Source organism: Heliangelus exortis, chromosome 1 (assembly GCF_036169615.1).
Source record: "Heliangelus exortis chromosome 1, bHelExo1.hap1, whole genome shotgun sequence".
NCBI classification, from domain to species: Eukaryota; Metazoa; Chordata; class Aves; order Apodiformes; family Trochilidae; genus Heliangelus; species Heliangelus exortis.
The window spans coordinates 4,699,817-4,712,611 of NC_092422.1; the positions used below are offsets into that span (position 1 = coordinate 4,699,817).

General features: G+C 38.9%; 1 protein-coding gene across 7 annotated transcripts in view; it reads right to left on the reverse strand.

Moving 5' to 3' along the window:
• Positions 1–12,795, reverse strand: part of TENM4 (teneurin transmembrane protein 4) — a 587,599-nt gene that overhangs the window by 489,774 nt on the left and 85,030 nt on the right. For 6 of the 7 annotated variants that reach the window (XM_071729662.1, XM_071729348.1, XM_071729422.1 and 3 more), the window contains exon 2: positions 6,433–6,572. The exons of the other annotated variant lie outside the window; for it this stretch is intronic. The gene's annotated coding sequence lies outside the window, so the exon portion shown is untranslated. The remainder of the gene's footprint in view (positions 1–6,432; positions 6,573–12,795) is intronic. 7 annotated transcript variants of the gene reach the window in all.

Below are 12,795 nucleotides of genomic sequence, written 5' to 3' on the forward strand. Positions count from 1 at the left end.
AATACACATATAACTAAAATATGTCTGCTAAATTGTTGGAAACTGCTAGCAATAACATAACTATTTAAAGAAGAGGGAACATCAAATGTCAAAAGGTTAAATATCTGCTTACTTTGTGTTTGACTTAGAGAGAAAAGACAAATTAATTGATGACTTTAGAGTTTGAGGAATCTTGCATATGTTTTGACAACTTATTAGTAATAGGGTAAATAACATTTCAAAAAGCATTCTTTCAGTATACTCAAGGATTTTTTTGGCAGAAGCTTTTTTCATGCTTTTACTCCTTGGAGCTACACATTAATATAGACTTTACAATTTATATATCTTTATCAGCAAAGAAATTCAGGGCTTGAAAGAGAACAGTTCCACAATATCCTAGTTAAGATACCAGCTTGGGATTTGTTTGTGTCCATCCAGACAGATTCCAATTTAAAAAAAAAGGGGGGAATACAGGGAAAAAAAAAAAAAAAGAAGGAACAATAGCAAAGGTTTGATTGACAAGTGCTATCGAACAAGACTTCCTTCAAATATTTTATGAAAAGGACACTGGATTTCATTAAATTCTATTTTCAAAAGCCATCTCTATTGAAAAGAATGCATTCAGAGGAATTAACTGTTTCTGTCCTGCAGCTCACGTACCAAACTCAGAATTCACCTTCTCGTGGCAGAAGTCCTCTTTCCCTCCTGCCCTATCTGCAATAGGAAGATAAGAGGCAGGTGGAAAGGTCATGAATCCTTATATGCAAAGAGTAAAGATATTTGTACAGGGCTGGGTGCATTTTAAGGACCAGCTTAAAATGCATAATGGCTTTATCTGCTGATACACCAAGGACTGTGCTATCTAGGCCACGCAGGAGGGGAAAAAGTGTGCTCAGAAAACTGCATTAAAAATCTATTTTGCAAGCTCCACCGTGAGCCTACTTGCTGTGGAAGCTTCCTTAAATATTCCTAATGACATGAAACTTCAAATCACTCCTATCAGCTGAAGGCCACCAAAGTGCAGTGGAAATTGAGACAGCAGAAGATTGTGGCTCAGACAATCCTTTGTCACAAATAATCTTAGAGCCAAGTTTGGGAATGTTTTACTGAAATACGGTGACCTGGAACTCATGCAACAGTCATGGATTTGGAAAAGCAAAATAAAACTTTTTAAGGAGCATCTCACACAGCCATAGTAGTTGGAGCCACAAAAAAACCTGACAGATTTAGATAGAGGACAGCACAATGTGACATTCTTTTAAAAGCAGTGGCCATGAGAAGACCAGTCTGTTCACCTAATCCAACTTCATTAATACCTGAGCAGAAAATACACTATAAGAATCCTTCTATTGTGAGGTTACAGAGCCTAAAATTGCTATTCTGGCTCATTGCAGCATCACCTGTGAGGACAGGATGGATATAATGGATAGTACAAAGCCTTCTTTTTAAACCTCAGCCATGATGCACATGATACAATTCTGCCTTCGTGCAGTACAGAAACAAGGAGATAAGCAGAAAAAATTGCTCCCTCTGCTCCTGCCACAGGTAGAAAAATCAAGCAAGGATAAAGGAACAGGAATGGGTGGAAATGAGAAAGGTGGGAATGGATGGCAGAAGAATCCCAATGAGCATGTCAAGGTTGTCCACATGGCCTATCTGTTGTCTGCCAGTTTAGCTTTGGGTTGAAGCAAGTCACAGCACTCTTTGAGTTTGAAAATTCAAGAAAGGGAGAAACCACTTGACCTATATTTTGACCCCTTAGGAAGATTGGATTTGGGCATAGTGTCCATCTCATGGATGATATGAGCAATATGAGTTAAAAACCCAGAAGGATTAGCCACCTCCTTAGCAGGAATTTTCTGAAGTAGCTCATAACAGTCCACATTGCTGCTGATGTATAATAACTGCTATGCCATTGTATATGAAGGGAACTTCATATACATATACATTTTAAGGATGGAGCCAGGAATCTCATTGCACTTTTAATGTAAAACAGGCAGTGCTAAATCCCCACTTTAAAAGTGATGACGCAGAGAAGGGAAATTTCAGCTAATGTTTAGCTGAAGTTGAAGGTGTCAGGAAATTGAGCTGACCTCTCCTCACCCTGTTCCCAAGAGCTGTCAGAGAAGTTGGGCCTGTCCTTCCTTCTGAGAAGAAGATATACAAAAAAATTCCTTGTCCCACTAAGACATCTGCAGCTATAGGGATGCCTTTGGATAATGACAAATATGTGCTTTCCAGATTTTGCTTTGGGCTTTCTTCTTTGAAGGTCTTAGTTCCTAGAATCACAAAAGTATCAGGTTTGACCAGGACCTCTGGAGATTTGTAGTTAAATCTCTGTCTCAAAATCAGGCCCATGTAGATTTGGTGGTTCAAGAACCTGTCCCACATTTTCAATATCAATAAGACTGCAATTACTCAGCTTCCCTGGAAAACCTGTTCAAATATGAGATCATCCTCATGTGGAAAACCTGAAGAAACCTTGCTTGTCAGCTTTTGATTTTTAATCACTTTTCATCTATTAAACAACTCTCATAGTCTGGCAATGGGAGTGATTTCAAACCTGAAGCTACCACAGTGGCAGTATTGTTAATTCCGTTATATTCAATGTGTAAAAACATTTTTGGTTTCTAGGGGAGCTCTAGGTCACACTCCACATAATGTAGTTATCCCAACATGTTTATATGTGAGATAAAGAATTACTATGCACATCAGCAAGTATGTTTTTTCTTGTCCCTCCTCTAAAAACAGAATCAGTTTTATCTGACAGTTTTGTGGAATTCCATGTTTTTCTCACATCCTTCTGACAAATTATCATGCATCAATGCCAACCATGCAATATAGAAAAGATCTATGCATAATGAAACAAGTTGTGTATTCCAATATTTTCACCTAATGGATAGGTTGCTGGAAATTAATTTATATAGTGCAGGCTGGAAGGATATGAATGTGACACCTGCTCCAACCCTGAGCCCATCATCCGGGAAGACTGTATCATTAAGAGGGAAAAAAGATCATAAAACATGCAACTACTAAGAGGTATTTTTATTCTTTTAATCTCAATTTCCTTTATGAATATTGAGCAATCTTAATAATTTCACTGCCTAAATGGGCAAGATAGACTGATATAATATATCAAATCCTTGCAAATCCAGAATACGTGTAAGACCACTTTACCATATCTGTGGTCTCCACACTAGGCCACATGACTGCCCTTAATTTTCTGCTGCAAAACAAGATCCAAACCAAGAATGTGATCATCCAGATCACAAGATCATGGAGATCACAGAACAAACCATGTGGAATATAATGAGTGAACTAAGGGCATGTTGAATGATCATTTCTAATCATCTCCTGTGTACCTTTTCCACAGCAATAGAGGCAAATCTTGCCATGGAACAATAAGTGAATTTATTTTGTGGGGCATAATTTTGCAGTCCAGGTTCCTTCAAGTGCTGACTGCAGAAGAAAATGTCAATTTCTAAGTAGGAACCAACAAAAAATGTGCTAACTACCACTCATTTGAATACTTCTTAACAAAAGGAACCACAACATTTCCATGAACAGTGCTTGTACTGGCTCAGGGAAAATATTCCTACCTGGACATATTCTGTCTCCTCACTGAAATTCAGCTATGTCAAGAGCTCCAAAAGCTTGAGAAGCACCATCAGTAAAAAAAGATGTATTACTGCTGCCATTTCTTGTCTCCATCAACCCCCTACTTGTAGTAAGCAAAACAGATTTCACTTTTACAGAAGATCTTTCAGCCTCAGGGTCTTTGAGGACATGGCAATAGCAAAACAATAGCCTTGATTCAGTAGATGCCTTACAGGGGTTCCCTGTGTGTTTATTATGGAAGTTCAAGGTGCCCAGTGTGCAACCAAAGATTATTTTTCTTCCAAAGGCCAGGCTTGCATGGAATTCTGTTAATTAAATGCACTGTAGAAATGTCAGCCTTTACCCCTCTCTATATACAACATCCTTTGTCCTTCACATAATGATTTTAAAGTGTTCTGCAGACATCATTTGATAGAATAATAAGATATTATTATTGAATTTTTATGTCTCCTATTGTCTCAGGAGCACTGACCTTGCTTCCCAACTACAGAGCTCTGTCTACCAGGCTAATCACACTGATATCTGAGTACCTCAGAGGAGATCCTTATGTAGCAACATTTCTGCAGCAACTCAAAACTGGCCAGACATGCTGATAAGATCCATTTATTACTCTTGTGCATTTCTGCAAGGTTATAAACCAATTCCTGTTTCAAATGGAGAAATGGGAAGATGCATGGTTCAGATAACTCAAATTCCCCCCAGCTGTCAGGGTTCCCCATACAGGTAGTGCTGGATGCTATTTACCATCAGATAGTAACCATGGGGAAGTAGGATGAATGGATCCCCCATTCACTCTTTTCAGCAGATGCATAGTACTGATTAATGACTTTGAGCTACTGAATCACTATGGGAATGACCATTTTTATGCCCTTCCCTTTAATTTGCTAGGACAATGTATTAATACTGTATATTTTAGCCATGGATAACCAGATATTAGGATATTTTGCCATAAATGTTGCTGGTTTTGTTTTGGTTTGTTTTTTTCATGACTGGATATGTTGTATAAACATATCCACAAATATCCATACACACAGCAGGGTATATGCAATACATCTGGCAGGGAATGGTTGCCCCCAGCACAATTCCAGTTTTTAATATAGTTTTGGCTTGTTCCCACAGCTGTCAAAAGTCTAAGTTGGGTTGATAGGTCTCTTAACAAAACAGCCTTGTGGCAACTGAGTTTTTGCTGAGTTTCCAAATGCCCTGGGCCTAGAAAAGAATCACAGGCCAGCAGGAAGGTGTGTGTACAGATAGACAGAAGCCCTGCCAGTAAGGCTGCTTCAAAGGGGGCATAGCTCAAATGCCTCTGTGAAAACCCATGAAGCATGGGGAATAAACAAGAGGAGTTACACCTGCCTTACTGTCAGGGCTAAGATGTTGTTGGTATCACCAAGACGTGGTGGGATGGCTCCTGTGACTACAGCATGGGTATAAACTGGTTAGAAAGGACAGGATAGGCAAAAGAGGCAGGGGTGATGCTCTCTCCATCAATAAACAGCTGGAGTCCATGGAGCTCCACCTGGGGATGGATGAGGAGCTAACAGGGACTCTATGGGTCAAGATTAAGTTGCAAGGATTCAGGCTAGTTTCATTACTACATAAACACTATAATCTGACATACATAATCATAGCATGGACCAAAGGAAGAATATAAGCATATGCTTACTGTTTAAAACCAGAGGAGAATCAGTACATCCTTGAAATATAAACCCAGAAATATCACAGGACTCAGCTTCATCAAATCAGACCATTACAGCTCTTGTTGATTTGTTTCTGTACTTTGGAACAATGAGTTCCTGATTTGAAGTTGTAGAAATTGTGTTTCTATGCCCTTCTCTATGGCTAGTTAAAGCCATAGTATATGTAGCAGTTTCAGTATTTTTGAAATTTTTTTTCCTCTTTTTTTTTTTCTTTTTTGAAATATTTTGCTATGTACACTCATTTGGAAAACTGAGGTACAGATTTCTGTGGCTGACAAATTCTATTTATTGTTTGTAAAGACCCAATAGTATTTTATGGGGGATAATGCTGTTCTAAAATACATCTTAAGCAGCATCATTAGATGAATCAGATATAGTAGATCCACACGTTATTGTGAAATCAGTGCTGGTTACTCTTATTCAGCAAAAGTGTTGGTGGAGGTCCAGATAATGCTGTCAATTTGCAAATCAATGTCCAGTTTGTGTTTTTTGGGAAAACAGAAAGTGTAATCTTTGCTTGTACTGGGAGCATGGAAGAGTAAAAAGGTAAGAGAATGTTGGTGGGCATTTGATGAGTTGGAAATGCTGGTGAAAGAGAGAACTGGAGCTCTGCAGTCATGAATAAATTCTGCTAAATCATATACAAAGTGCCATGAAATTATATTCAGGTTATTTCTTATACTTGAAATTAACTTGCAGAACAACACATTAACAGACAGTGTCATTTATTCAAGCTTCAGGAACATAGGATCATTTCTTGTCTTGATTCAACCACTTCTGTTAAATCACTTGCTAATAATACAGAAAAAAATGGATTTTCCAAGAGATCACTATTTATTATACAATAAATTTTAAATTGCACTGTAAATATAATTTCATGGTATTTTGCTCTTTTCATTTCTCTAAAGAAAAAGAAGGATGGAATCAAGAGACAAATAATGATGCTTTAAACTATCACAAGAAATAGCTTGATTTATCAACTCCAGTTAAGTATAAACACACATTGAAAGAAAATGATAAATGCATAAATCCCATACTCATGATAGAGTAAGAGGTTTTTTACTTTCTCTCATTTTTATTAATAAATCTAAAAAAACCCCAAAAACAAACAACAAAACAATGATAGTGTACTTACATATTTCAGATCCTCATTTGTCTATTAGAAAGCACTCAAGTCATGTGTCAGAACAACTCGGGGAGTCTCTTCTCAGTTCCCTTTTTGTGTTCACCATCCACAAAAACCAGTTTGCCACTGCAGTGGTCCAGCCATTCTCACTACAGAAAAGGAGCCAGGTGTTGAGTGTCAGAAAAGACTGGCATGGATTTTAAAATGTTGTTTGTATAGCAACTCTCAGGCCTGTCCATGGAGGAGCCTTCATAAGTTCAAAGACCCAGATCCCCCCTATCTGGGAGCACTTAACTGAAGTACCTACATCAGTAGCATGTTTTCCCCAGGCTACAATCTCATCAGACAGCAGCTGGTACCTATCTTTCTGTCTCTATTAATATGGAACAAATGGATATTCACCTTCATATCTACAGGACAGCCATGCCCAAGCTGTCTTCCCATGCTTTGATTTCCCCAGGAACCTGGGCAACCAGAACAGAGATCTGGCACATTCCAGGCTCGTTTCCACCCAAGATATGCAGGATATGCCAGCATCCATGGGTGGTTTCACAGTTTAGATGTGGTCTCAAAGGTTGGGTAAGGAGCAGCTGTAAACCAAATGTGAGGTGCTTCAAGCTAATTAGGATAAAATTGGACCCAACTTAGTATGAACACATAGTTAAATCTGGAGAAAGATAAAATATCTTTTTCATGGGACAGACCTTCTAGCAACAATTTTTGTTTTTTCTTCTTTTCTGGATTCCATGCCTACTACTGTCAACAAAGCATATTTATTTATTTTAAGGTATCACTAAAATATTGTAGTTTTACAGATGTATATTGATATTTGAAATAAATTAGAAGAGAGACTCCTGCATCTGACACCTGGATAACTCTACTTGCTTCAACATATATCAAAAAACACCTGTCTTAGTCCCATGGCTGTATTATTCAGACAATCTAAATTTGGTAACATCCTGAGCATTTTTTAACAACTCAGTATCTAATAGGGACTTGAACAAAACCCTTAATTTTGTAGGTACTTAAATCTATAGATAAAGTTTACTGTGAGGCATATTTGGTAATGTAATTCAGTTCAGTAGCAGCACTCACAGGTATAATATATGTCACAGCAGAGAAAATGAGCCAGGATTTGATATTGCTGAAGGCCAACAGCTTTTGAGAGGTTACAATTAGCATAGCCCTCAGCATTATCAAAAAATAACTGGAAAAAATGTGACTGCAGATGTAAGACACAGCCCAGCTCAGCTGTCCTCACAAAACTGTCCAGTGCCACTAGAGATGCCCTACTTATTCTGCTTGTCCTTCAGCTGTCATCCAGAAAGACACAGCTTTCCTGCAGATCCTGCATCTTCTCTGCCAGTCTCTTAAATAAGTTTGGGCATCTCAAATGGCTCTGGGCATTTCAAATGTCTTCAAGTTTATTAGAAAACTACATCACAAATTATGAATTGACAACAGGGCTCTGAGATGCCCCCAGATGCAGTGGCAGGACAGCACCCAAAGGTTCAGCCTCAGGGAATGGGTGGCATAACAGGATGCCTCCACTTTCATGTCTTACGCTGGTTATGCACATTCTGTACTAGGGATCACCTATTTTTAAAATGTATTTTTTAATTAATATTCTTACATTTTTTTCAGTAAGAATGAAAGCCATGGCAATTTCAAAAAGCCATTATGTTTTGATTGTTAGGAGCTGACATAAATGGGTTCCAGTAGGGATAATGCTGTGTTGATCATGTTACAAGTTGGCCCACCTACTGTCACTTCAGGAAGCAGAGGTTTAAATATAAATCTCCTATTTTTAACTGTGTTAATATTAGAACTGATGGAGATGTTCAGCTGGGGAAAATAGTAGCTTTGCTGATGTAAATGGCACCAGCAGAGGAAGGTAGATCTTCTTTCCACCACCATCTCCATGAGTGGATTTATAAAATTAATTCAATAAGAAAAAGAAAAATCACAGTGCAAAGAAAAAATGAGATTATTCAAAGGTATCTGGTGAGTCCACAAAAACTTCTGTGAGTGGATGAATGGAAATACAGAGTATATGTCCTACCCCACTAAACTGCTTCAAACCTCTGAGGTAAAACCTAAATGTTAAATGACTATGTGTTTTGTTTAAAATGAGTAGCATATTCTAGTCTTAATTACAGTGCAGAAAATTGGTATTGGTTCCCTTTTGATGATAAAAAAATATTAAAGCAAAACAAAAAAATCATCCCCAGAACCTAAGGTATTAAATTAAAGCATTTTTATACACTCCAAGCATTCATTTATGTTTTCTTCTTGAAGCTGTAGCTCCTGGAATACTGTGAGTAAGTAAGATCATTGCCAAAAATAAAAGCAGAACTGTCAGATCTTGTTACTATATTGGAAATAGGAGTTCCATTCTTGGAAGAAAAAGAATAATAGCAAAAATATTGTACTGCTTAAAGCTCACAGGTCTAAATACCTTAATTTATCTTGACCAATTAAACATTCTAGAGTTGGGTATTAATTTTGGCTGCCTACTCTTTAGTGCTCGGACTTTGTAATACTATATATAAAAAATTACAAAAATATATTTTTTAATCCAAGAGGCTTCTTAAACCTTCACAAAAAAACCTTTAAGGAGCCAAAATTTTGTTTTCTTTTTAGATTCCTTTCTCTAACTTTAGCATAGGTGTTTAAAGACCCCATAACAAAGCATAGCACAGAATAAAGCATAGCAGGGCTGAGACTATGGGCTCTAGGGAGATTAAGGGCTGCAGAGCTTCTCACTTTTTTTTACATTAACGTGCCCAGGAAAGCAATTCCCTCCAAAGCCTCCATGCCCAATCCCTGTAAGTGGAGACATATGGCAGTTCTGTGACACAGAGAACACACTGTGGTAGCTTTATTGATACTGAGACTGCTCCTTAACCAGTACAAGTCTTCTCCACTCAGCATGGAATTGATCTCACTGACTCTTGGCAAAGGGAGAAAAGTCAGAAAGGTTAATGCTGCCCTTGCAGTCATGTTCCTGCTCTGAATTGTCCTCCAGTGGTGCCTCTTTCCACCTCTTTCCAAGTATATTTGCTGATTAAATTTAGGCTAGAGCTAACTTTTGTGCCTCTGCTGATTCGGTGGGATTGATTTGTAATGGTGTGCTTTAGTTTTTGTGAACAGATGGTCCATAAATCTCTGATGTGAGTGTATTTATAGAAAAACATCAGAAGTAGCAATGAGAGTGATGGAATCTGGGTATGGCCACCAATGGCTTCTCAGCTTGTGGAACAGCAAGCAGAGCAAAGCCACCCAACACCTCTGCCTGTCTACCTGTTCTGCATGTCCTCTGCCTGAAGGTAGTAACTATTAATATCATTCAGAGCCCAGACCCATATTTTCCACATTGAATTAACATAAAAAACTTTAGTTAACACGAACAGCCTTGAATGGGAGAGCTGCTCTGCATCTTGCAAAGACCTTGAAAAGGGATTTTTTTTCATCTCAGATTCCTGGTTAAACAATAAAAGGTGTTGGCTACATGGAACAACGTTGCACACACACACAGACACACAGAGATCCTTTTGTATCCTTTCCTTCTCTCCTCAGGTTTTTATTTTCCAGCCACCAGCTTTTCTGCTAACCTCAAAAATACAGCAAATTTCACTGTGGCTTGTGCTTCCTCCAAAGCAGAACTGCAGGGCCACAGTTCCTCCCTAGAAATTATGTCTCCTTGCGTCATTATTCCCCCTCTGCCTCAGACAATTTCCTGCAATTTCAGAACCACTGAAAACATCAGTTTCAAATGAGGTATTAACCCATGAAGGCTAAACCAGCCTGGATCCACCAGTTTTCCTTTAATACATTTTACTTTTCTCCTTTGTAAAACTTTGGTTGCAATTGAACCAAAAAAGATTCTTCCTCAGATGGTTTTGGCCCATTTATCTGAGCTAATCTTCACGTAAATACTTTTTTTTTTTTTTCCATCTCCAGTTTTTTACTGCAGACAACTATTTACCAAATCTGTCTTTTTGTAGAATTCTGATGACCTGTAGAAGCTAAAATTTTAGCTATCAAAATCCTTGAGTACATTCACAAATGATTATGTAAGAGTAGAGGGGCATACCAGATGAACTGGTGACAGTCCCATTTATCATTAGTAAGAATATGCACATTAATTGGCTGTGAATCAGTCCTGTCCTGCAGCATTATCAAAACTGTTCTTGATCCTCAATGTACCACCAGAACATCCTTCATTAAATAAGACGAATAATACTGAGGCCAAGGGCCACCCTACTTCAGCTGAGAAAGCTCAGTTATTTATGGATACTTCACTCATTGAGGCTCCAACAGGTTGCCAAGCCTTGTAAAAAGAGCTTTTTGGTCTACTAAAGAAAGGTTATTATTCTACACATGAACATCTGTATCAGGGAATCAACAGCAGAGAAATTAAAATGTATGAGTTCTGCAAAGCTTCTGGATGGGGAGAGGATCATTCACTGGAACAGGCTGCTCAGAGTCTCTGGTGTCTCCATCCTTGGCTGTATTGAAAATCTGACTGGATGCAGCCCTGAACTGTTGCAGCTGACCCTGCTCTGAGCACGCAGGTTGGACCACACAATCTCCAAGGTCCTTTCAAGCCTCTATGATTCTCTTTCATTGTGCATCCATAAGATAAAGCCCCACAAGTGTATTCCCAGATTTCTGTCCCTGGCTTTCCCACCTACTCACACAAAACCCAAAATACTCATAACTGGCTACTGTTGCCAGATGCCTCACCATGGCAAAAAGAATCTCACAGTGAGATTTTGATGCAAGTTTTCTTGCATACTTACCAATTGGGCATTTGGAACAAAAATCAGCAGCCACTGCTTAATATTTAACCTGCAGACTTCCCTGCAGTTGAGTGAAGCTTTCTGTAAAATGGGAACTACCTTACCCTACCTGACACAGCTGCTGTGAAAATATGATTTATTATTCCAGGCACACTGGAGTAATGGGTTTTGTGTGTCATCTTTGTCACCTTGGTTAGCCCTGACGCAGTGATACAAACCAATTGCTCTGCATCAGGATAGGAAAAGTAAAACATCGATAATTTCACTGGAGTATTGACCACACATTGCAAGTGGTGGAAACAAACTGTTTCTTTCAACTGTGGCTTTCACCTACTTTTACTTCAGTTAGCAATAAATAGTTGTAACCTGTTTCACTAGAGGAAGAGCTTGAAAGTAATACTCTAATATTTCCTGGGACTCTGAAGGACCATCCAGGTCAGGACTATTTTGTCTATGCCAGTGAAGTTTTGCAGCATCACACAATTTCTCTCTGTTGGCCATGTGTTTCTGCCATGGCTACACTGGATAGACTGTATTTGGTCTTGCTGGGATGGAGTTAATTTTCCCCACAGCAGCCCTCATGGTGCTGTTCTTTGCATAGGTAGCTAGAAAGGTGTTGATGACACACACCAGTGTTGTGACTACTGCGGAGAACAGCATCAATCCAAAGTCTCTCCAACATTGCCCCTCACTATTATGCTGGGTGGTGGGGAAGATCTTGGGAAGTGACATAGCCAGGACAGTTGACCTAAACTGACCAAAGGGATATTCTTTACCGTATGATGTCTACACAACAGTAAAATCTAAAAGAAATGAGAAAGAGAAGGAGGTATTTGTTATAACATTTGTCTTCCAGAGCAACTGCAACATGTACCAAAGCCCTGTTTCTGTGGGTGGACATCACCTGCTGATTGCAGCTAGAGCATAAAACTTTTACTTTCTTTTGCTTCTATGTATGGCCTTTGCTTCTGCTTTATTTAACTTACTTCCTCTTGAACCAAGAGGTTTTTTACATCTTATTTTCTATCCTTCCCTGTCTTGCTGAGGAAGGGAGTGAAAGAGCAGCTTAGTGGGAACCTAGTGAACCAGGGTCAACCCACATACACACAAACACAACCAACATACACATAGATTTTCATTTTATCAGCCCCTCTCCATATAGTTTGTTGACTAATTATGTGTTGACCCTATCATAAATTACATTTTTCTCTTCTCTTTATCACCTTATCTTTTGATATTGGCAAGAAAGAAAATTACTGGTTTTTTCTCTCTCCCCAGGGGGCCTGGGGACTTTTTTCTTCGAATGTTTGAAAATTTCCTCTATACTTGGAAGGAAATATTTTATTTGCACACAGCACACACACTACCAGGGAATTTTCAGGGCTGGCACCACGTCTGGCTGGCATGCTGACTTTATACCTGCACAGCCAAAGGAACTGACAGATGGTTGGTGACAAAAGGAGCATCCCATGGAGCTGCAGGAGAACAGTCTCAACAGATCTAGGATTTCAGAGCCTGGAAGACACTGTGCAACAGCCCAACCATAGCACTGCTCAGCATTCAGCCA